Genomic DNA, 25,424 nt, shown 5'->3' on the forward strand with positions numbered 1-25,424 from the left:
GAACGTCATCCTTGTTATATCTTAAGCAAAAACCATAAATAATACTAGCCTAGTAACACACAAACTCAAACTCAATCTAAAACCCAAATCAATACATATTAACGAGTACGTCATATTTTAACTATTTAGGGTAATCATTTGCAATCTCTTGGATGTAATCTCAACTATTTACTCGTGCGTATTTACAAGAAAACGCAACGCAATCAAGATGAGTATACTCGATTCCCATTTTCTTTTTAAACACATTTGGGTGCAACATGTATTCCATATTCAAATTACACAACACTTGAGTCTTGTTTTTATCACACTCTATCCACATTTAAACATGAAACGATTTGATGCTTGTAACCCCACATTCTATGCAACTTGAACGATATTTGAATGCAACTTGAACGATATTTGAATGCAACTTCAAGACTCTTTGAGTGCAACTTCATTTGAATGCAACTTCAACACTCTTTGAGTGCAACATCATTTGGATGCAACTTGAACGATATTTGAAAGCAACTTGAACGATGTTGAAAAGTGGTAGCTAGTGTCATCGTCTTCATGTTGGATATTGAGCAACTTCAAAACTTGTTTTATTCTGCTATGCTAAGTATCAAACTTGTATACTTGATGTGTGTAAAATGCAACATATAAATTACATCAATTAAGGCATAAAACTAACCCTTTTTAAGTACTAATGTTGGAAAAAGAGTGTTTTTGTCTTCCTTTTGTATTTTCAGGATGAAATGAGCTCAAATTCACAAAAGAAGCAAAAAGACAGCTAATTCTAACATAAATACAAGAAAAGGAATAAAAGTAGACTGCCCGAACCCTCAACGCTTCCCAAGCAAAGAAGAGAAAACAGAAGCCTGAACACGCCCCGTGCTCAGCCAGCACGGGGCCATGCCCAAGAAGCAGCAGAAAAGACAAACCTATAGAAGCTTCTATTGCCCACCACGGAGCCGTGTCCAGTGAGCACGGGGGCGTGGCGAAAGTACAGCAGGCGCATTAATTGTAATTGCGAATTACAATTAATGAAGAGAGAGAGTGTCAGACGGGCACGGGGGCGTGTCCAGCGGACACGGGGCCGAGCCAAGCCTTCTGTTCAGCCTATAAATAGGAGTGCTTGGTTTCATTCCAACTCATCCCTTGGCACACCACCTCTCTCACACTTCATCCACCACCCACCACCACCATAACACCATCATCCACCACCATCATCCATTGTCCATCGTAGAGTGTGTGAGTCGTCTCGGGATCCAAGATTGATAGTAAGAGTTCTTGACAATTAAGGCCATGTTTGCCTAAGTCTCTTACATCACTTGGTGAAGACAAGTGTTTAGTATAATACTTTTTATTTTTAATCTTTTGCACTTTTTATTTGGTTTTGTATTAATGACTTTAATAACTAGTTGCTTATGTTGAAGGTGATCTTTCCTTATCGTTTGTCCGTGGTGTCTTGGCATTATTTTACTGTCAATATAAAATAAAAGATTTTCACCATTCATATCTCCACGGTCTATATGGAGGTATGTTGGCTACCTGGTCGGGGGTTAAGGGAACGGTTTGGTAAGGGTCTTGCCCTTGTTCAGCGTTTAGAGGTCCTGCTTGGGACCTGGGTCAAATTTAGTAGGATCTCCTTCAATGCCCATAGGTATTGGATGGCGGGATCCAAACTCTTTGACCCCCTCATAAGTTAACTACTATTAATACTATAACCTGGCTATTTAGGACTGTATCCCTGCTGACTCAGACTACTTAGCCGAGGGTAACGTCACCGCCAAAAGCGGGGCCTACCACAATTTGCATTAATAACTTAATTCATTATCTTCCAATAATCCAACCTTTTAGGATTGTATCCTTGCTGACTCAAACTACTGGGTTGAGGGTAACGTCGCTTTCAAAAGAGGGGCCTACTACAATAACTAAGATAATCTCTTAAACAAGTGCAAAAGTGCGAAAATAATCAAAGGTTATACTAATATACGAGTCGGATCCAAGTGATTCATCTTGTCTATCTGTTTTTATTTTATTTTTATTTTTCAGCATTTAGTTAGTTTTTATTTTCTTAGTTTAAAAACATTTTTCTAACTTTTTGATTTGATTAGACGTTGAGGATAAACCGGTATTAAAAGCTCTTGTGTCCTTGGACGACCTCGGTATCTTACCAACACTATACTACGTCCACGATGGGTGCACTTGCCCATATGTGTGTTTAGTGTTAGTAAATATCGTGTTTTATAAATTTAAAACTTGGCTAAAGGTGTAAAAAGGGCTTAATTATATATTAAAAATATATTACACTACACACGCATCAAGTTTTTGGCGCCGTTGCCGGGGACACAAGGATTTTAAGAAAGTTAGGAATCAACGGCCTAATCATATTTTTATTTTTCTTTTTAATTTTTTAGGATTTTCTTAGTTTTTCAGCTTCTGCAGAGCTCAGCACGGGCCGTGCCTGGTCGGACACGGGCCGTGCCCAGCATCGTTACTGGAAATTTTTAGTTTTCCAAGTTACAGAAGGCTGACCACGGGGCCGTGTCGGTGCAACACGGGGCCGTGTCCAACTTCCAGTAACTGGGATCTGGAAAACATTCACTGTAACTCCGACCACGGGCCGTGTTCGCTGAACACGGGGCCGTGGTGAACCTTCTGACCAGCATTCTTTTCTGTTTTTATTGCAGGACTTGGAACCCGACGCCAATCTTACATAGTGTATGAGCTCCAGTTCTAATAAGGACTTAAAAGAACCTCTAGAGGAACCCGAACGCTTTCTCAGAAAAAGATTAAAAGCTAAAAACCAAGAGAAGGTTTCGGGTGATCCACCTCCAATGGCGGACCAACGTACCCTCATGGATTATCTACGACCCACCGTAGGTAACCTAGGTGCCGCTATCAATGCTCCGAATGTTGAAGCTAATAACTTCGAACTTCGGCCGCATTTGATACAAATGCTCCAAAACTCCGCAACCTTCCATGGGCTTGCGGACGAGGATCCCCATCTGCATATTACTAATTTCTTAGAAATATGTGATACCTTTCGGATCAACGGAGCATCAAATGACGCCATCCGCCTCCGAATGTTTCCTTTCTCACTAAAAGACCGAGCGAAAGCTTGGCTCAACGCCCTCCCAGCTGGATCGGTAAACACCTGGGATGAACTAGCCCAAAAATTTCTATATAAGTATTTCCCTCCCACTAAAACTGCTAAATTAATGACTGAAATTAATACATATTCACAAGAGGACGGGGAATCCTTATATGAAACTTAGGAAAGGTTCAAGGTGTTATTACGCAAGTGTCCACATCACGGCCTTGCGATATGGCAACAAGTATCCACTTTCTATAATGGATTGTTGCCACACACAAGGCAGACACTTGATTCTAGCTCCGGGGGACTTTTAGGTAATCGACGCCCGCATGAAATATATAACCAAATTGAGGAAATTTCTATAATCAATTTTCAATGGCACACCCCCCGAGGCAATAAATCTATTGCCCCGGGCGCCCATAAGGTCGATGAAAGCACTTCTTTACAAGCCCAAATCGAGGCCCTTTCTTCAAAAATAAAAAAAATTGGAAATGACAAAAACAGTCTCGGTTATGGCTTGTGAAGGTTGTGGTGGGTCACATGAAAATTGGAGTTGTATGAAAGAAACGGACGATCAACAAGAAATGGTAAACTACATTGATAATATACCTAGGCCGTCGGGTCCCCCAATGGGAACTTACAACCAAGGATGGCGACACCACCCAAACCTTGGTTGGAGAGAACCCGGCAATAGTAGTAACCAACAAACCCAACGAACAAACTTTCAACAACCAAAAAATGAGTCACAAAATTTCACTCAACAACAAAGTGGACGAGAAAGGCTTGAAGATACTGTATCTCGCCTCATCTCCGACACTTAAAAGAAAAACTCAGAAAGATTTCTACAATTAGAATCAAATTTTAGAAATCAACAAGCTAGTATTCAAAACATAGAAAAACAATTAAATCAAATAACTCAAAATTTTCCCGAGAGACCGCAAGGCGCATTACCTAGCAATACCGAAACAAACCCGAAAGCGCAAGTTCACCTCATCACGCTACGAAACCGCACCGTAGGGCCTGCAGAAGCGCCGCCACCAACAGAAGAAACGATATCCACACCTCTGCAGGAAAAGAACTCCTCTCTGCCACCAGAGTCTACCAAAGCTCCTCGAGTTCCGTACCCCGGTAGGTTAATTTGTCAAAAGACCAATGAGAAATTCGCTAAGTTCGAAAGTCTGTTAAAGAAATTGCATGTCAATATTCCTTTTATTGAGGTCCTAACCCAAATGCCCAAATACTCTAAGTTCATGAGGGACTTCCTCACTCATAAAAAGAAAATTGAAAATCTGCAATTAGTCAATTTAGGCGAAGAATGCTCTGCCCTCGTACTCAATAAACTTCCCCAAAAGAAAATCGATCCCGGAAGCTTCACGATTCCCTGCTCAATCGGGGAGTCCCCTGTTCGTAATGCACTAGCCGACCTCGGGGCTAGCATTAACCTCATGCCCTCTTCAATGTTTAAAAGTCTCGGCCTGGGAACCACGAGTCCTACAAAAATGAGCATACAACTCGCCGATCGGTCCGTCAAATTCCCACAAGGTGTCATTCCAGCAGATTTTGTCATACTCGATATGGAGGAAGACACTGAGGTCCCCCTCATACTAGGGAGACCATTTCTTGCCACCGCACAAGCGGTGGTAGATATGAATGACGGAACACTCACCTTGAGGTATGGGGATGATGAAGTAAAATTCGGAGTTGGGAAGAGAATAGAGGACGACGACCCGGTCAACTACATGCAGGTTATTGATTCAAGCTTGGATGCTGCTCTCCGACGGTGTAACATGGGACGCCAAGCATCCCACTCAGAAAATATATAACCTCACATTGGGTCTAGCCAAGGACCCTTATAAACGTGGCGCACCACGGAGGCATTCCGCGGAACTATCCTTAGTTTAGTTTAATCTTTTAGTTTTAATTTGCAGGAATAAAACACACTTATGGTGGTAATGGATGAAAAAGGGAACGAGAAAATGACCCCATGCACAAAGAAACGGAGCAACCCGACACGAATCTCCATTATAGAAGGCTCAACACGGGCCGTGCTCAACCAACACGGCCCCGTGCTGAATCGCCTACAGAAAAACGCCCAGTTCAGGTAACTGGACACGGGGCCGTGTTCACCAGACGCGCCCCCGTGTCCAGGCTTCTGTCTCATTTCTTTAATTTCTGTTACTGGCACCTGAACACGGGGCCGTGTCCGGTCCCCACGGGGCCGTGTCCAGACTGCCAGTAACATAAATCCTTACTTTTTAACACCACATTACACATCCAATCAACCTAAAAATTTATTTTTGAGACATTGAGGACAATGTGTAATTTAAGTGTGGGGGGAAGCTAACACTTTGAAATTTTGCAACTCCTAATAACAAGCCTTACACAAAACTCTATTGGAACCGCTAAACACCCCAAATTTTTTACAACAATTTTTCAATTTTTTTTTTACTTGTCTAAAGTTTAAGTTAGGAATCACAAGATTAATAAGGTTATATTTTTATAAAACTTACAACCGAGAGCGTCGTGATAACAAGAACCAACATAAGAAAATTATGAAACGGCATAACAAGTCTAGTTAAAATTTGATTATATATACTTGATCACATTAAAAATCCTATTCCCACAAAAGTGAGTTTTGAGCCTTTATTGAGCATGCAAATTTACATCTTTAGACTAAATGCTCATTTTTCGTTTCTTGTGTGAATAGCCGCTTGGTTCTTACAACTCTAGAACTTGCCACGACGATTCATTCCCGGTCCTTACCAACTTAAACCCAAGTAAGTAAATGATGGAGGCATTAGGACTAGCCATTTTTCTTTCTACACCATTAGTTTTCATTTTTTTTACCACCTACCCAAAAATCCCCCTAGTTAACCCCTTTGAGCCTAAACCTTTCGTTTCTTTACCCTAAACCCTTTTTATCCACCAAAACCCCCCCCCCTTTTTATTTTTCACCCTTTATTTTAGTATCAAGCTCGGTTTTTTCGCAAGCTTGTTCTTTTATGTGACTAAAATATATATATATATATATATATATATATATATATATATATATATATATATATATATATATGATGAAGTTAAAAACAAACAAGCTATGCAAACAAAAGCTCGTTTGGAGAAATACTTCAAAATAAAAAGTCACTAAAAACAAAGTGTATTACGAAAACCGACGCTTTTTACGCTTTTCGCCCTTTTACTAACCACTAACCCAACCACCCACCTTTAGCCCAAGCCTAACCCTTCACCCAAAAAGTCCTCTTGATATTTACAAAGGTATAAAGTTAAAAAGGAGGAGGATTGATTGCTTGGCAAGCCTATGGAAGGCGTAAGTTCCATGCCGCTCTCGAGTGATTCACTAAAAAAATACACCTTCGGCCGAGTGTTGAGTGATTTCTCCCGTGTGGTATGTGAACTTGTATATAAATAAAATTTTAAAAAAAGGCATGTTATGCCCAAATAAGTAATTTAGCCTATGAAACGTTCTAAATAGATCATAACGAATAGGATTGTAAATAAAGAAAAATAAAACCCAAAAAGATCTTGGATTCCCGACACTCTATGACAAGACAAAAACCTTCTCTTCTACCCATTCCATTTGGGGGGTAAAATAAAAGGGTAAAATAGTCATTTCACCCCCAAGTCAACATACCAGTCAACAAAATTGAAGCTGAGGGGTAAAATTGCGATATAACCTCAAACAGTGGTGGGTAAAATTGCAATTATTTCCCTACGGGGGGTAAGGGTGCCAATGGCCCCTAACCTCAGGGGGTAAAATTGCAGTTTACTCTATTTTATATAGAAATATGGTACTCAAATTAAAGATAAAAAGACGCTCGATTTTACGGTGAAATTTTTATGAAAAAATAATGTCGTATAAAAAAGTTATGAATGTTTAAAAAATAGGGGTGGAATATACATGTGCCTTGCATGTGGAGAGATAAAGTCCATAAATACGATTTTTCCATATATACCCTTCCACTCCTCTTTTCTCCTACACTTGCATCTTAACCATTGATTTGAAAAATTGATGGTTAAAATTCCTTCTCATTCTACTTAGACAAAATAAACTTTTTATTTAATATTACCCATATATATATATATAGAGAGAGAGAGAGAATCATAAGAAAACTATATCTAAATGAGAAAAACTAGAAAACTAATAAGAAAAGCCTAAAAAAGCAAAAAAGCATACCAATTTTTTTTTACAAATTTTTATAAAAAAATCGCTATTTTTTATATATAAAAAAATTTTCTATTTTTTTTGTTGTACTGCACATGTGCATTATATCCTTATTACTGCACATGTGCAATACAACAAAGATAGGTTCGAATTTCGAGTTGTCACAGTATCACTCTCTCTGTCTATTACACCCTTACAGGAGACACCCGAAGACTTCGTCGAAGTACCTGCAACTGACCGGACACGTATCCACGCCGAAGTTCGCCAAGGTTTAGAGGTTTCACCGGAGCCGCTCATCAGGGTTCACGACGGAGACGCCTGACACTCGTTTCGGTATACAATTTTCTCTCTCTCTCTTTTCCTCATAACTTCATTGTTAGACATTTATACATTCAACAAAATTAAGCCATGAATCTAACTAGAAAGAAGATGTTAACAGTTTACATTTTGTTTACGTTTCGTTTTGTAATGAAGAAGATGACCGGTAACTTGCATATAAATGAAATAAAAACCCAAACTCAAACACCAAACTGGGCGTAGCCTAGTGGTGTCACCGTCGTTTGATTCGGCCACAGACTCGGGTTTGACCCCGGGCCTGCACCGGCTGCTATTGTTGCTGTTACCTGCTGATATAGTTTGGCCGGTTGGGCCGCCCCTTTGGGGCCACTTTTTATTAAATGTTATTATTATTCATTAATATTAGTATTATTATTATTTAAAATCACCATTTGTCTAAACCAAAATTGTAGAACGTCATCCTTGTTATATCTTAAGCAAAAACCATAAATAATACTAGCCTAGTAACACACAAATTCAAACTCAATCTAAAACCAAAATCAATACATATTAACGAGTACGTCATATTTTAACTATTTAGGGTAATCATTTGCAATCTCTTGGATGTAATCTCAACTCTTTACTCGTGCGTATTTACAAGAAAACGCAACGCAATCAAGGTGAGTATACTCGATTCCCATTTTCTTTTTAAACACATTTGGGTGCAACATGTATTCCATATTCAAATTACACAACACTTGAGTCTTGTTTTTATCACACTCTATCCACATTTAAACATGAAACGATTTGATGCTTGTAACCCCACATTCTATGCAGCTTGAACGATATTTGAATGCAACTTGAACAATATTTGAATGCAACTTCAAGACTCTTTGAGTGCAACTTCATTTGAATGAAACTTCAACACTCTTTGAGTGCAACTTCATTTGGATGCAACTTGAACGATATTTGAAAGCAACTTGAACGATGTTGAAAAGTGGTAGCTAGTGTCATCGTCTTCATGTTGGATATTGAGCAACTTCAAAACTTGTTTTATTCTGCTATGCTAAGTATCAAACTTGTATACTTGATGTGTGTAAAATGCAACATATAAATTACATCAATTAAGGCATAAAACTAACCCTTTTTAAGTACTAATGTTGGAAAAAGAGTGTTTTTGTCTTCCTTTTGTATTTTCAGGATGAAATGAGCTCAAATTCACAAAAGAAGCAAAAAGACAGCTAATTCTAACATAAATACAAGAAAAGGAATAAAAGTAGACTGCCCGAACCCTCAACGGCATCTTCCCAAGCAAAGAAGAGAAAACAGAAGCCTGAACACGCCCCGTGCTCAGCCAGCACGGGGCCGTGCCCAAGAAGCAGCAGAAAAGACAAACCTATAGAAGCTTCTATTGCCCACCACGGAGCCGTGTCCAGTGAGCACGGGGGCGTGGCGAAAGTACAGCAGGCGCATTAATTGTAATTGCGAATTACAATTAATGAAGAGAGAGAGTGTCAGACGGGCACGGGGGCGTGTCCAGCGGACACGGGGCCGAGCCCAGCCTTCCGTTCAGCCTATAAATAGGAGTGCTTGGTTTCATTCCAACTCATCCCTTGGCACACCACCTCTCTCACACTTCATCCACCACCCACCACCACCATAACACCATCATCCACCACCATCATCCATTGTCCATCGTAGAGTGTGTGAGTCGTCTCGGGATCCAAGATTGATAGTAAGAGTTCTTGACAATCAAGGCCATGTTTGCCTAAGTCTCTTACATCACTTGGTGAAGACAAGTGTTTATTATAATACTTTTTATTTTTAATCCTTTGCACTTTTTATTTGGTTTTGTATTAGTGACTTTAATAACTAGTTGCTTATGTTGAAGGTGATCTTTCCTTATCGTTTGTCCGTGGTGTCTTGGCATTATTTTACTGTCTATATAAAATAAAAGATTTTCACCATTCATATCTCCACGGTCTATATGGAGGTATGTTGGCTACCTGGTCGGGGGTTAAGGGAACGGTTTGGTAAGGGTCTTGCCCTTGTTCAGCGTTTAGAGGTCCTGCTTGGGACCTGGGTCAAATTTAGTAGGATCTCCGTCAATGCCAATAGGTATTGGATGGCGGGGATCCAAACTCTTTGACCCCCTCATAAGTTAACTACTATTAATACTTTAACCCGGCTATTTAGGACTGTATCCCTGCTGACTCAGACTACATAGCCGAGGGTAACGTCACCGCCAAAAGCGGGGCCTACCACAATTTGCATTAATAACTTAATTCATTATCTTCCAATAATCCAACCCTTTAGGATTGTATCCTTGCTGACTCAAACTACTGGGTTGAGGGTAACGTCGCCTTCAAAAGAGGGGCCTACTACAATAACTAAGATAATCTCTTAAACAAGTGCAAAAGTGCGAAAATAATCAAAGGTTATACTAATATACGAGTCGGATCCAAGTGATTCATCTTGTCTATCTGTTTTTATTTTATTTTTATTTTTCAGCATTTAGTTAGTTTTTATTTTCTTAGTTTAAAAACATTTTTCTAACTTTTTGATTTGATTAGACGTTGAGGATAAACCGGTATTAAAAGCTCTTGTGTCCTTGGACGACCTCGGTATCTTACCAACACTATACTACGTCCACGATGGGTGCACTTGCCCATATGTGTATTTAGTGTTAGTAAATATCGTGTTTTATAAATTTAAAACTTGGCTAAAGGTGTAAAAAGGGCTTAATTATATATTAAAAATATATTACACTACACACGCATCAAGTTTTTGGCGCCGTTGCCGGGGACACAAGGATTTTAAGAAAGTTAGGAATCAACGGCCTAATCATATTTTTATTTTTCTTTTTAATTTTTTAGGATTTTCTTAGTTTTTCAGCTTCTGCAGAGCTCAGCACGGGCCGTGCCTGGTCGGACACGGGCCGTGCCCAGCATCGTTACTGGCAATTTTTAGTTTTCCAAGTTACAGAAGGCTGACCACGGGGCCGTGTCGGTGCAACACGGGGCCGTGTCCAACTTCCAGTAACTGAGATCAGGAAAACATTCACTGTAACTCCGACCACGGGCCGTGTTCGCTGAACACGGGGCCGTGGTGAACCTTCTGACCAGCATTCTTTTCTATTTTTATTGCAGGACTTGGAACCCGACGCCAATCTTACATAGTGTATGAGCTCCAGTTCTAATAAGGACATAAAAGAACCTCTAGAGGAACCCGAACGCTTTCTCAGAAAAAGATTAAAAGCTAAAAACCAAGAGAAGGTTTCGGGTGATCCACCTCCAATGGCGGACCAACGTACCCACATGAATTATCTACGACCCACCGTAGGTAACCTAGGTGCCGCTATCAATGCTCCGAATGTTGAAGCTAATAACTTCGAACTTCGGCCACATTTGATACAAATGCTCCAAAACTCCGCAACCTTCCATGGGCTTGCGGACGAGGATCCTCATCTGCATATTACTAATTTCTTAGAAATATGTGATACCTTTCGGATCAACGGAGCATCAAATGACGCCATCCGCCTCCGAATGTTTCCTTTCTCACTAAAAGACCGAGCGAAAGCTTGGCTCAACGCCCTCCGAGCGGGATCGGTAAACACCTGGGATGAACTAGCCCAAAAATTTCTATATAAGTATTTCCCTCCCACTAAAACTGCTAAATTAATGACTGAAATTAATACATATTCACAAGAGGACGGGGAATCCTTATATGAAACTTAGGAAAGGTTCAAGGTGTTATTACGCAAGTGTCCACATCACGGCCTTGCGATATGGCAACAAGTATCCACTTTCTATAATGGATTGTTGCCACACACAAGGCAGACACTTGATTCTAGCTCCGGGGGACTTTTAGGTAATCGACGCCCGCATGAAATATATAACCAAATTGAGGAAATTGCTCAAATCAATTTTCAATGGCACACCCCCCGAGGCAATAAATCTATTGCCCCGGGTGCCCATAAGGTCGATGAAAGCACTTCTTTACAAGCCCAAATCGAGGCCCTTTCTTCAAAAATAAAAAAATTGGAAATGACAAAATCAGTCTCGGTTATGGCTTGTGAAGGGTGTGGTGGGTCACATGAAAATTGGAGTTGTATGAAAGAAACGGACGATCAACAAGAAATGGTAAACTACATTGATAATATACCTAGGCCGTCGGGTCCCCCAATGGGAACTTACAACCAAGGATGGCAAAACCACCCAAACCTTGGTTGGAGAGAACCCGGCAATAGTAGTAACCAACAAACCCAACGAACAAACTTTCAACAACCAAAAAATGAGTCACAAAATTTCACTCAACAACAAAGTGGACGAGAAAGGCTTGAAGATACTGTATCTCGCCTCATCTCCGACACTGAAAAGAAAAACTCAGAAAGATTTCTACAATTAGAATCAAATTTTAGAAATCAACAAGCTAGTATTCAAAACATAGAAAAACAATTAAATCAAATAGCTCAAAATTTTCCCGAGAGACCGCAAGGCGCATTACCTAGCAATACCGAAACAAACCCGAAAGCGCAAGTTCACCTCATCACGCTACGAAACCGCACCGTAGGGCCTGCAGAAGCGCCGCCACCAACAGAAGAAACGATATCCACACCTCTGCAGGAAAAGAACTCCTCTCTGCCACCAGAGCCTACCAAAGCTCCTCGAGTTCCGTACCCCGGTAGGTTAATTCGTCAAAAGACCAATGAGAAATTCGCTAAGTTCGAAAGTCTGTTAAAGAAATTGCATGTCAATATTCCTTTTATTGAGGTCCTAACCCAAATGCCCAAATACTCTAAGTTCATGAGGGACTTCCTCACTCATAAAAAGAAAATTGAAAATCTGCAATTAGTCAATTTAGGCGAAGAATGCTCTGCCCTCGTACTCAATAAACTTCCCCAAAAGAAAATCGATCCCGGAAGCTTCACGATTCCCTGCTCAACTGGACACGGGGCCGTGTTCACCAGACGCGCCCCCGTGTCCTGGCTTCTGTCTCATTTCTTTAATTTCTGTTACTGGCACCTGAACACGGGGCCGTGTCCGGTCCCCACAGGGCCGTGTCCAGACTGCCAGTAACATAAATCCTTACTTTTTAACACCACATTACACATCCAATCAACCTAAAAATTTATTTTTGAGACATTGAGGACAATGTGTAATTTAAGTGTGGGGGGAAGCTAACACTTTGAAATTTTGCAACTCCTAATAACAAGCCTTACACAAAACTCTATTGGAACCGCTAAACACCCCAAATTTTTTACAAAAATTTTTCAATTTTTTTTTTTTACTTGTCTAAAGTTTAAGTTAGGAATCACAAGATTAATAAGGTTATATTTTTATAAAATTTACAACCGAGAGCGTCGTGATAACAAGAACCAACATAAGAAAATTATGAAACGGCATAACAAGTCTAGTTAAAATTTGATTATATATACTTGATCACATTAAAAATCCTATTCCCACAAAAGTGAGTTTTGAGCCTTTATTGAGCATGCAAATTTACATCTTTAGACTAAATGCTCATTTTTCGTTTCTTGTGTGAATAGCCGCTTGGTTCTTACAACTCTAGAACTTGCCACGATGATTCATTCCCGGTCCTTACCAACTTAAACCCAAGTAAGTAAATGATGGAGGCATTAGGACTAACCATTTTTCTTTCTACACCATTAGTTTTCATTTTTTTTACCACCTACCCAAAAATCCCCCTAGTTAACCCCTTTGAGCCTAAACCTTTCGTTTCTTTACCCTAAACCCTTTTTATCCACCAAAACCCCCCCCCCCTTTTTATTTTTCACCCTTTATTTTAGTATCAAGCTCGGTTTTTTCGCAAGCTTGTTCTTTTATGTGACTAAAATATATATATATATATATATATATATATATGATGAAGTTAAAAACAAACAAGCTATGCAAACAAAAGCTCGTTTGGAGAAATACTTCAAAATAAAAAGTCACTAAAAACAAAGTGTATTACGAAAACCGACGCTTTTTACGCTTTTCGCCCTTTTACTAACCACTAACCCAACCACCCACCTTTAGCCCAAGCCTAACCCTTCACCTAAAAAGTCATCTTGATATTTACAAAGGTATAAAGTTAAAAAGGAGGAGGATTGATTGCTTGGCAAGCCTATGGAAGGCGTAATTTCCATGCCGCTCTCGAGTGATTCACTAAAAAAAATACACCTTCGGCCGAGTGTTGAGTGATTTCTCCCGTGTGGTATGTGAACTTGTATATAAATAAAATTTTAAAAAAAGGCATGTTATGCCCAAATAAGTAATTTAGCCTATGAAACGTTCTAAATAAATCATAACGAATAGGATTGTAAATAAAGAAAAATAAAACCCAAAAAGATCTTGGATTCCCGACACTCTATGACAAGCCAAAAACCTTCTCTTCAACCCATTCCATTTGGGGGGTAAAATAAAAGGGTAAAATAGTCATTTCACCCCCAAGTCAACAGACCAGTCAACAAAATTGAAGCCGAGGGGTAAAATTGCGATATAACCTCAAACGGTGGGGGGTAAAATTGCAATTATTTCCCTACGGGGGGGTAAGGGTGCCAATGGCCCCTAACCTCAGGGGGTAAAATTGCAGTTTACTCTATTTTATATAGAAATATGGTACTCAAATTAAAGATAAAAAGACGCTCGATTTTACGGTGAAATTTTTATGAAAAAATAATGTCGTATAAAAAAGTTATGAATGTTTAAAAAATAGGGGTGGAATATACATGTGCCTTGCATGTGGAGAGATAAAGTCCATAAATACGATTTTTCCATATATACCCTTCCACTCCTCTTTTCTCCTACACTTGCATCTTAACCATTGATTTGAAAAAATTGATGGTTAAAATTCATTCTCATTCTACTTAGACAAAATAAACTTTTTATTTAATATTACCCATATATATATATATATATATAGAGAGAGAGAGAGAGAGAGAGAGAGAATCATAAGAAAACTATATCTAAATGAGAAAAACTAGAAAACTAACTAGAAAAGCCTAAAAAAGCAAAAAAGCATACCAATTTTTTTTTACAAATTTTTATAAAAAATCGCTATTTTTTATATATAAAAAAATTTTCAATTTTTTTTGTTGTACTGCACATGTGCATTATATCCTTATTACTGCACATGTGCAATACAACAAAGATAGGTTCGAATTTCGAGTTGTCACAGTATCACTCTCTCTGTCTATTACACCCTTACAGGAGACACCCGAAGACTTCGTCGAAGTACCTGCAACTGACCGGACACGTATCCACGCCGAAGTTCGCCAAGGTTTAGAGGTTTCACCGGAGCCGCTCATCAGGGTTCACGACGGAGACGCCTGACACTCGTTTCGGTATACAATTTTCTCTCTCTCTTGTCCTCATAACTTCATTGTTAGACATTTATACATTCAACAAAATTAAGCCATGAATCTAACTAGAAAGAAGATGTTAACAGTTTACATTTTGTTTACGTTTCGTTTTGTAATGAAGAAGATGACCGGTAACTTGCATATAAATGAAATAAAAACCCAAACTCAAACACCAAACTGGGCGTAGCCTAGTGGTGTCACCGTCGTTTGATTCGGTCACAGACTTGGGTTCGACCCCGGGCCTGCACCGGCTGCTGTTGTTGCTGTTACCTGCTGATATAGTTTGGCCGGTTGGGCCGCCCCTTTGGGGCCACTTTTTATTAAATGTTATTATTATTCATTAATATTAGTATTATTATTATTTAAAATCACTATTTGTCTAAACCAAAATTGTAGAACGTCATCCTTGTTATATCTTAAGCAAAAACCATAAATAATACTAGCCTAGTAACACACAAACTCAAACTCAATCTAAAACCCAAATCAATACATATTAACGAGTACGTCATATTTTAACTATTTAGGGTAATCATTTGCAATCTCTTGGATGTAATCTCAACTCTTTACTCGTGCGTATTTACAAGAAAACGCAACGCAATCAAGGTGAGTATACTCGATTCCCATTTTCTTTTTAAACACATTTGGGTGCAACATGTATTCCATATTCAAATTACACAACACTTGAGTCTTGTTCTTATCACACTCTATCCACATTTAAACATGAAACGATTTGATGCTTGTAACCCCACATTCTATGCAACTTGAACGATATTTGAATGCAACTTGAACGATATTTGAATGCAACTTCAAGACTCTTTGAGTGCAACTTCATTTGAATGCAACTTCAACACTCTTTGAGTGCAACTTCATTTGGATGCAACTTGAACGATATTTGAAAGCAACTTGAACGATGTTGAAAAGTGGTAGCTAGTGTCATCGTCTTCATGTTGGATATTGAGCAACTTCAAAACTTATTTTATTCTGCTATGCTAAGTATCAAACTTGTATACTTGATGTGTGTAAAATGCAACATATAAATTACATCAATTAAGGCATAAAACTAACCCTTTTTAAGTACTAATGTTGGAAAAAGAGTGTTTTTTGTCTTCCTTTTGTATTTTCAGGATGAAATGAGCTCAAATTCACAAAAGAAGCAAAAAGACAGCTAATTCTAACATAAATACAAGAAAAGGAATAAAAGTAGACTGCCCGAACCCTCAACGGCATCTTCCCAAGCAAAGAAGAGAAAACAGAAGCCTGAACACGCCCCGTGCTCAGCCAGCACGGGGCCGTGCCTAAGAAGCAGCAGAAAAGACAAACCTATAGAAGCTTCTATTGCCCACCACGGAGCCGTGTCCAGTGAGCACGGTGGGCGTGGCGAAAGTACAGCAGGCGCATTAATTGTAATTGCGAATTACAATTAATGAAGAGAGAGAGTGTCAGACGGGCACGGGGGCGTGTCCAGCGGACACGGGGCCGAGCCAAGCCGGTATTAAAAACATTTTTCTAACTTTTTGATTTGATTAGACGTTGAGGATAAACCGGTATTAAAAGCTCTTGTGTCCTTGGACGACCTCGGTATCTTACCAACACTATACTACGTCCACGATGGGTGCACTTGCCCATATGTGTGTTTAGTGTTAGTAAATATCGTGTTTTATAAATTTAAAACTTGGCTAAAGGTGTAAAAAGGGCTTAATTATATATTAAAAATATATTACACTACACACGCATCAAGTTTTTGGCGCCGTTGCCGGGGACACAAGGATTTTAAGAAAGTTAGGAATCAACGGCCTAATCATATTTTTATTTTTCTTTTTAATTTTTTAGGATTTTCTTAGTTTTTCAGCTTCTGCAGAGCTCAGCACGGGTCGTGCCTGGTCGGACACGGGCCGTGCCCAGCATCGTTACTGGCAATTTTTAGTTTTCCAAGTTACAGAAGGCTGACCACGGGGCCGTGTCGGTGCAACACGGGGCCGTGTCCAACTTCCAGTAACTGGGATCTGGAAAACATTCACTGTAACTCCGACCACGGGCCGTGTTCGCTGAACACGGGGCCGTGGTGAACCTTCTGACCAGCATTCTTTTCTGTTTTTATTGCAGGACTTGGAACCCGACGCCAATCTTACATAGTGTATGAGCTCCAGTTCTAATAAGGACATAAAAGAACCTCTAGAGGAACCCGAACGCTTTCTCAGAAAAAGATTAAAAGCTAAAAACCAAGAGAAGGTTTCGGGTGATCCACCTCCAATGGCGGACCAACGTACCCTCATGGATTATCTACGACCCACCGTAGGTAACCTAGGTGCCGCTATTAATGCTCCGAATGTTGAAGCTAATAACTTCGAACTTCAGCCGCATTTGATACAAATGCTCCAAAACTCCGCAACCTTCCATGGGCTTGCGGACGAGGATCCCCATCTGCATATTACTAATTTCTTAGAAATATGTGATACCTTTCGGATCAACGGAGCATCAAATGACGCCATCCGCCTCTGAATGTTTCCTTTCTCACTAAAAGACCGAGCGAAAGCTTGGCTCAACGCCCTCCCAGCTGGATCGGTAAACACCTGGGATGAACTAGCCCAAAAATTTCTATATAAGTATTTCCCTCCCACTAAAACTGCTAAATTAATGACTGAAATTAATACATATTCACAAGAGGACGGGGAATCCTTATATGAAACTTAGGAAAGGTTCAAGGAGTTATTACGCAAGTGTCCACATCACGGCCTTGCGATATGGCAACAAGTATCCACTTTCTATAATGGATTGTTGCCACACACAAGGCAGACACTTGATTCTAGCTCCGGGGGACTTTTAGGTAATCAACGCCCTCATGAAATATATAACCAAATTGAGGAAATTGCTCAAATCAATTTTCAATGGCACACCCCCCGAGGCAATAAATCTATTGCCCCGGGCGCCCATAAGGTCGATGAAAGCACTTCTTTACAAGCCCAAATCGAGGCCCTTTCTTCAAAAATAAAAAAATTGGAAATGACAAAAACAGTCTCGGTTATGGCTTGTGAAGGGTGTGGTGGGTCACATGAAAATTGGAGTTGTATGAAAGAAACGGACGATCAACAAGAAATGGTAAACTACATTGATAATATACCTAGGCCGTCGGGTCCCCCAATGGGAACTTACAACCAAGGATGGCGAAACCACCCAAACCTTGGTTGGAGAGAACCCGGCAATAGTAGTAACCAACAAACCCAACGAACAAACTTTCAACAACCAAAAAATGAGTCACAAAATTTCACTCAACAACAAAGTGGACGAGAAAGGCTTGAAGATACTGTATCTCGCCTCATCTCCGACACTGAAAAGAAAAACTCGGAAAGATTTCTACAATTAGAATCAAATTTTAGAAATCAACAAGCTAGTATTCAAAACATAGAAAAACAATTAAATCAAATAGCTCAAAATTTTGCCGAGAGACCGCAAGGCGCATTACCTAGCAATACCGAAACAAACCCGAAAGCGCAAGTTCACCTCATCACGCTACGAAACCGCACCGTAGGGCCTGCAGAAGCGCCGCCACCAACAGAAGAAACGATATCCACACCTCTGCAGGAAAAGAACTCCTCTCTGCCACCAGAGCCTACCAAAGCTCCTCGAGTTCCGTACCCCGGTAGGTTAATTCTTCAAAAGACCAATGAGAAATTCGCTAAGTTCGAAAGTCTATTAAAGAAATTGCATGTCAATATTCCTTTTATTGAGGTTCTAACCCAAATGCCCAAATACTCTAAGTTCATGAGGGACTTCCTCACTCATAAAAAGAAAATTGAAAATCTGCAATTAGTCAATTTAGGCGAAGAATGCTCTGCCCTCGTACTCAATAAACTTCCCCAACACTATACTACGTCCACGATGGGTGCACTTGCCCATATGTGTGTTTAGTGTTAGTAAATATCGTGTTTTATAAATTTAAAACTTGGCTAAAGGTGTAAAAGGGGCTTAATTATATATTAAAAATATATTACACTACACACGCATCAATACTCGCCAACTTTTTGTTGATTTTATTTTAATACATGTTGCAGGTTGATAGACAAGATGATGAAGAAGCAAGTTAGGGTGGACTAGAAACTCACCTAGAAAATAAACTATGTTTGAAATTTGATTTATGTTTTGATCATGTTTGAACAATGTATGACATTTTAGCATTTATGAAATTGAATTTAGATTATATTTTCACAATAGTGTTATGATGCTTTTAAGTGATTTGTTCGTCTCATCCCGATGTTTCCGCCATCGGTTGGGGTGTGACACTGAGACCGACCTCGTTCAAGGCATGCCTGTTTGTGCGATTTACAAAAATAAGGATGCATTCCACGATAAATGATGCAGCTAATGAAACCGAAGCTATTCTTTCTGTTGTTCAGTACTTCCGAGATGATTCAATATGAAGCAAGTGTCTATCTATTCAATTGAGAGGAATCATTGCATTATATCCCCGTTGAAAACAAGTGGTTGTAATGATGAAACACTTGATTTGGAAAACATTTTTTAGAAATTTATATTTCAATACGCATCGTATAGGCCTATACGATGCGTATTAATCGATGAATTTACTGAAATATCCTGTTTTTCTGATAAATTCAGGGGTATTTTTGAGAAAATTCAAAGTTTAGTACGACTCGTATAGGCCTATACAATGCGTATTAATCTGATATACGATACAACATAGGCCTATACGATCGTATATGGCATTATTTCAAATTTAGTTTTATCGTGTTTCCCTCGATTAGACGTGTATACGTCTCGTTTTTTGCCGAACTTTCACATATTTTGTCGTTTTGTGACGTATACCTTCAACATAAGTCGTTTTGGTGACGTTCGGTTGCGTGCGAATATCTTATTCCATGATTACGTACAGTTTTTTTTAAATCCACTTGGACTCCATAGTGTTGTGTTATATGTATACGTGTGTGTAAATATTGTTAGTCGCGTACTTTAACGTATTTTTGTGTATTTTGACGTATTCTAACATATTGTTGCGTATTTAATAGTATTTTTGATGTATTTGAGCGTATTCTAACGTATTTTAGCTTATTTTAACCTATTTTAGGGTATTTTTACGTATTTTAGCGTATTTTAGTGTATTTTAACGTCATTTTACGTAATTTAGCGTATTTTAGTGTATTTTAGCGTATTTTTGGCGTATTTTAACGTATTTTAGCGTATTTTAGCATATTGTAACGTAATTTAACTTAATTTAGGGTAATTTAGCGTATTTTAGCGTATTTTAACATATTTTAGCGTATTTTAACGTATTTTAGTTGGTTTCGAATATACCCAAAGTAGTTGATCACACTCTTATATACATTCAAAATTGTTATGTTAAAGGATAATGCAAACAAGTTCTCCACAATTTGTTATTCACAGTTGTCAAATTCATTGCGTGCATTCATATTGTTTTAGACAACAACAGATAATGAACGGATTGTTGGACTTCTTGTTCCAAATGTATGCCTCAATTCATCTTTTTTACTTTTTTCTTCGATTTCAACAAATCTTTTGAATAATCAGTACGCAACAAACAGACCACCTTGTTAATTTTAATAAAGCAATGAAGATTGAATCTGCAAACCGCAACAGTTGTCAAATTAGTTGCGTGCTTTCATATTGTTTAGACAACAACAGATAATAAACGGATTGTTGGACTTCTTGTTCCAAATGCAACTATGAATATTGAATGTGCAATGAATATTCTTAGAGAAGCATTGGGATTCAAGGGTTTAGTTGGAGCATGAAGAAACGAAACCCTAACAACTGATTCAGATTTAGACAATGCACGCCTTAATTCATCTTTTTTACTCCTTTTCCATCAATTTCGAGAACATTCTCCGTAACATGAAGACGTGTCGGGTTCTTCTACTAGTGGTATTTTAATGAAGTATTGAAGATTGAATGTGCAAACCGCAACCCTTTTTTACTACGGAAACGGTGGCTATGCGAAATATAAACCGCAATCGTTTGTGACTATGGGAAACACAAGTTTTCTTTTTGAGCTTGATGGATGCCCATTATCTCAACGCTTCTCCTTACATTATTGATCTGGAATTGGAGAACCGTTGTTAATTTAGTGCTTCTCAATCAGATATTATTTATTGAAACATAACTGAAACAGTAAAAAAAACTAAAACAATCAGATATTATCTATTTGTGTGTGTCACATCCATCCCTATTTGTACAACCTGTTCTTTTTTAGAAGAAGCAGGAGGAGTTTCAGCCATGGGTTGAGATATTTCTACCAACTGCTGTGAGGAAGTAGCAACAGTGGTTTCTTGTGATATTTGTGTTGTCACTGGCAGTTGCTCTGGTATCTCATCCTCCAGAGTTGCCTTTTTGGTAGGTTTGGGGGGCTTTTGAGTTTTCTTTTGTTTTGGCTTTTTGGTAATTTTAGGTGTGAGTTTCAAAGCAATTGTTTTGCTACTTTGATCACCTTGAGTAGTGGGCTTAGCAGCAGATACCTGAGGAGCAGTGGTAGCTGCTAAAGTCTGCTCAGGCACCTCTGCTTATGTTTTGCAAGGTGTTGACATTCTTGTAAAAGTTTCAGCAGTTAGGCTATTTATTTGAAAAGATTCACCTTGTTTTATTGCAGAAACATCATCCTTACCAAATTTCTTTTCAAAATAGTAGCTTAGAAATCTTGGAAAAAGTAAGAAAGGCTTGTTATCAACATTTTTAACCAAATTATTAAAGATTTCCTGATAATAATTGAAATTTATATCTTGAAGAATAGCATATCCCAGATTTTGAATCTTTAATGGTATTTCATTAAAAGCAGTGGTTTTGTTTGAAACACACATTAGCAGGGTATTAAATAAAAATCTTATTGCAGGAGGGAAGTAACCTTTTTGTAAGGTGCCCTCTTCATCATTGAATCTGCACACCCTCTCTCAAGAAAATCAATTTTTAACTCGTTTTTAGGAAAAGAAGTTTTACCTGGCTAATCATCGAGTTGAAAGACTTCCGAGATGGATTGTGGTGTGATTTTGACAGCTTTACCCATTCGAGAAGAGTTAATGGCTATTACATTCTCGCCTTGTTTGTCAAGGGTAGTATTTTTCCAAAACTCTCTTTGGGTTTTCAAGCAAATTGGAGCATCTGCTGTTAACAAAGTTTTGTACTTCGATGCATGCATGATGTCAATGATGGAGTCGAAGGCATCGGTGGTGCCGTGTTTTGTAAGGAGACCCAGATAATTGTGCGGTGATTTGTATGGGATTTCGATGGGTGTATCCTTTTGTGTGGCCTTTTTAGGAGAAGATTTTGAAGTGAGTTTTGCAGATGACTTCGATTTTGTCATTTTTGGAGAAGACGATCGAAGAAGGTTGAGAAGAAATTTGAGGAAATGAGAGGTAAACTGTTTTGAGAAAGGAATTTTTAAGAATTCAATTCAACAGTAAAACCTTGTTTGGGGTTTTGAAGGGGGTTTTATAGAGAAAACGTGAATGCTGATGTGGCAGCGGTTACAAAAGGTCTGACCACTATGTACTGCCCACGTGCCAGCCCCTGGTGAAATGAAGGACAAGTACTTTATGAAGACCACTGATGAAAGAAGAAAAGTGGTTGCAACGGTAACAAATGGAAGAAGTGGGAGATTTTTACTATCAATGGATAGCATATCAGTGGGTAGAGACACTGATTCTAAATAACAGTGCTTACCAAGGTAATGAGAGAATAGGTGTTGACTTTCAGCAGTGGACAGACTTTGAAGTAGAACAGACTTTTGAACACATCAGTGGTTATGGCAGACTTTTAAGGATTTTGATGAAAAATTCATTTTTAGCTATTTTTAAGGATGGATTTTTGATTTTCTGAAAACATTTTAATGCTTTTATTCATAAAAAAACAGGATGTTGCCTGTTATTCCATGTTTAGCATGCCAATCCTAGAGATTAAGCTTTCAAAGGTAGATGTGTCTAATTCTTTGGTTAGCACATCTGCCAGTTGATCCTTAGTTGGAACATGATGCAGAGAAATCAAACCTTTTTTCATAGCAATCCCTCACAAAGTGATGTCGGATGTCAATGTGTTTGGTGGTTGAATGGGAAACTGGATTTTGATGATATTTTCTGCTGCCTGGCTGTCCAACATGAGTGGGTTCTTTAAGGCAGTGATACCAAAATCCAGCAACTGATTTTGAAGCCAAAGCAATTGGGCTGTACAGCTTGCAGCAGCTATATATTCTGCCTCAGCAATGGATGTGGAAACAACTGCTTGCTTTTTGCTTTGCCAAGACACTAAGCAATTGCCTAGGAATTGGCACCCTCCTGAAGTGGACTTCCTTGTCTTGTCACATCTAGCAAAGTCACTATCTGAGAAACCTGAAAGCTCAATTTTACCATCAGTTGGATACCAGATACCAAGTGTGGGAGCACCTTTGAGGCATCTGAATATCCTTTTTACAGCAATAAGGTTTGACTTTCTAGGGGCTGATTAGGATCTTGCACAAACACATGTGGCAAACATGATGTCTGGCCTAGATGCAGTTAGGTACAATAAAGACCCAATCATGCTTCTATATAAAGTTTGATCAACCAAATCATCCTTCTCATCAGACATGACAATTTTATTAGTTGCAATGGGTGTACTACATGGCTTACAGTCATCCATCTCAAATTTCTTTAAAAGTTCTTTGGCATATTTGCCTTGATGAATGAAAGTACCATTTTGTAGTTGCCTTACTTGGAGACCAAGAAAGCACTGGAGTTCACCTATTGCACTCATTTCAAACTCAGCTATCATGAGTTGCCTGAACTCTTCACACATTCTATTACATGTGCTTCCAAAGATGATGTCATCCACATAAATTTGGACAATCATCAAATCCTTTCCTCTCCATTTTAGAAACAATGTTTTGTCTATCTTACCTCTTGTGAAACCAATGGAAAGTAGAAAGGTGGAAAGAGTTTCATATAAGGCCCTTGGTGCTTGTTTCAGGCCATACAAAGCTTTATTCAGCTTGTAGACATGATTTGGATTAAATGGATCTTCAAAGCCTAGAGGTTGACAAACATAAACCTCCTCTTGAATGTTACCATAGAGGAATGCACATTTGATATCCATTTGGTACACCTTGATGTTGTGGTTGACAGCAAAGGCCAGAAATATTCTGATAACTTCAAGTCTTGCTACAGGGAAAATGTTTCATCATCGTCAATGCCCTCTTCTTGTCTGAACCCTTGAACCACAAGCCTGACTTTATTCTTGACAACAATACCCCTTTCATCAGTTTTATTTTTGAAGACCCATTTTGTGCCAATAGGACTTACACCCTTTGGCAATGGTACAAGCTCCCAAACTTGTTGTCTTCTAAACTGTTGGAGCTCCTCTTGCATAGCTTCTACCCAGCTGTTGTCTTTTAGTGCCTCCTGGTACTTGACTGGCTGATGGAGAGATAGAAAACTAGCAAAAAGACAATTTTTTTGGGATTGACTTCTTGTGAGCACCCCTTCATTGATGTCGCCAATAATTTGATCTGGTGGATGAGATTTCAAGAAGATGAGCTCTCCTTGGTATGGAACAATGACATTAAGTGGGGAAGGCTGCAGATGTGCATCATCTGAGCTAACCACTGATGGTGACTTTGATGATCCAGCAGTGGCTTCAAAAGGTGGTGGAATAGGAGGTAATGGTGCGGACACATGCTGACTTTGATCCACTGTTTGAGGACTTTTGTCAACAGTGTTTGATGATGTGGAAGCAGGGGTTGATCGGCTACTTTGATCAACAATTGTTGAGGTAGCAGTGGTTGAGCTTTGACAGCTGTTTTGAACATCTGCTACTCTTCCCATTGTGACAGAATTTTGTTGAGGAATGATGCTCTCATATCCATAGTCTGGTGATGAATTCTCTAATTGACCTGCACTGTTAGTCTTGACAGCAGTATTTCAAAAGTGAATTTATCAAGATCACACAAATCTGCAGGATTTACTGGGATTTTCATTGATGAAAGTTCATTGAACTTTATATTCAAAGTCTCTTCCACTGTTTGGTCCTGGTGTTAAACACTTTGTAGGCCTTAGCAGTGGTCGAGTATCCCAGATGATAACCACAATCAATTTTGGCAGCAAACTTTGAGATAGAATCTTTTAAGTTTAAAATGAAGCATGGGCAACCAAAAACTTTAAAATATGAAATTAATGGCTTTATTTTATACAGCAATTTATAGGCAGTCTTTTGATGCCTGGGGTTGATTAAAACTCTGTTTTGGACATAGCAAGCAGTGTTTACTGCCTCTGCCCAAAAAGTTAATGGCAAACCTGGCTAGGATCTTTTACACATTTAGATGACCCTCTCTTTCCTTTTTTCGGCCCCGTGTGAATCAGCAAGCATGGTTCTGGCAGCCTCAATCAAGGTTATGTTCTTTCTTTCTACAACCCCATTTTGTTCTGGTGTTCTTGGAATGCTGTATTGCCTCACATTTCCTTTTGACACACAGAAATCATCGAACTCCTTGTTCCTGAACTCTGTGCCATTGTCATTTCTGAAGATTTTTACTG

At 39.0% G+C, this 25,424-nt stretch overlaps 3 non-coding genes across 3 annotated transcripts; all 3 read right to left on the reverse strand.

Moving 5' to 3' along the window:
* Positions 1-3,197: 3,197 nt before the first annotated feature.
* Positions 3,198-3,304, reverse strand: LOC118486092. Its single transcript, XR_004877948.1, has one exon. It is a non-coding gene; the product is annotated as a small nucleolar RNA R71 (small nucleolar RNA).
* A 7,908-nt stretch (positions 3,305-11,212) lies between these two features.
* LOC118486093 lies at positions 11,213-11,319 on the reverse strand. The gene has a single exon (XR_004877949.1). It is a non-coding gene; the product is annotated as a small nucleolar RNA R71 (small nucleolar RNA).
* A 6,213-nt stretch (positions 11,320-17,532) lies between these two features.
* On the reverse strand, positions 17,533-17,639 carry LOC118486063. The gene has a single exon (XR_004877919.1). It is a non-coding gene; the product is annotated as a small nucleolar RNA R71 (small nucleolar RNA).
* Between the last annotated feature and the right edge of the window lie 7,785 nt (positions 17,640-25,424).

The sequence above is a fragment of the Helianthus annuus genome, chromosome 13 (assembly GCF_002127325.2).
Source record: "Helianthus annuus cultivar XRQ/B chromosome 13, HanXRQr2.0-SUNRISE, whole genome shotgun sequence".
Taxonomy (NCBI): Eukaryota; Viridiplantae; Streptophyta; class Magnoliopsida; order Asterales; family Asteraceae; genus Helianthus; species Helianthus annuus.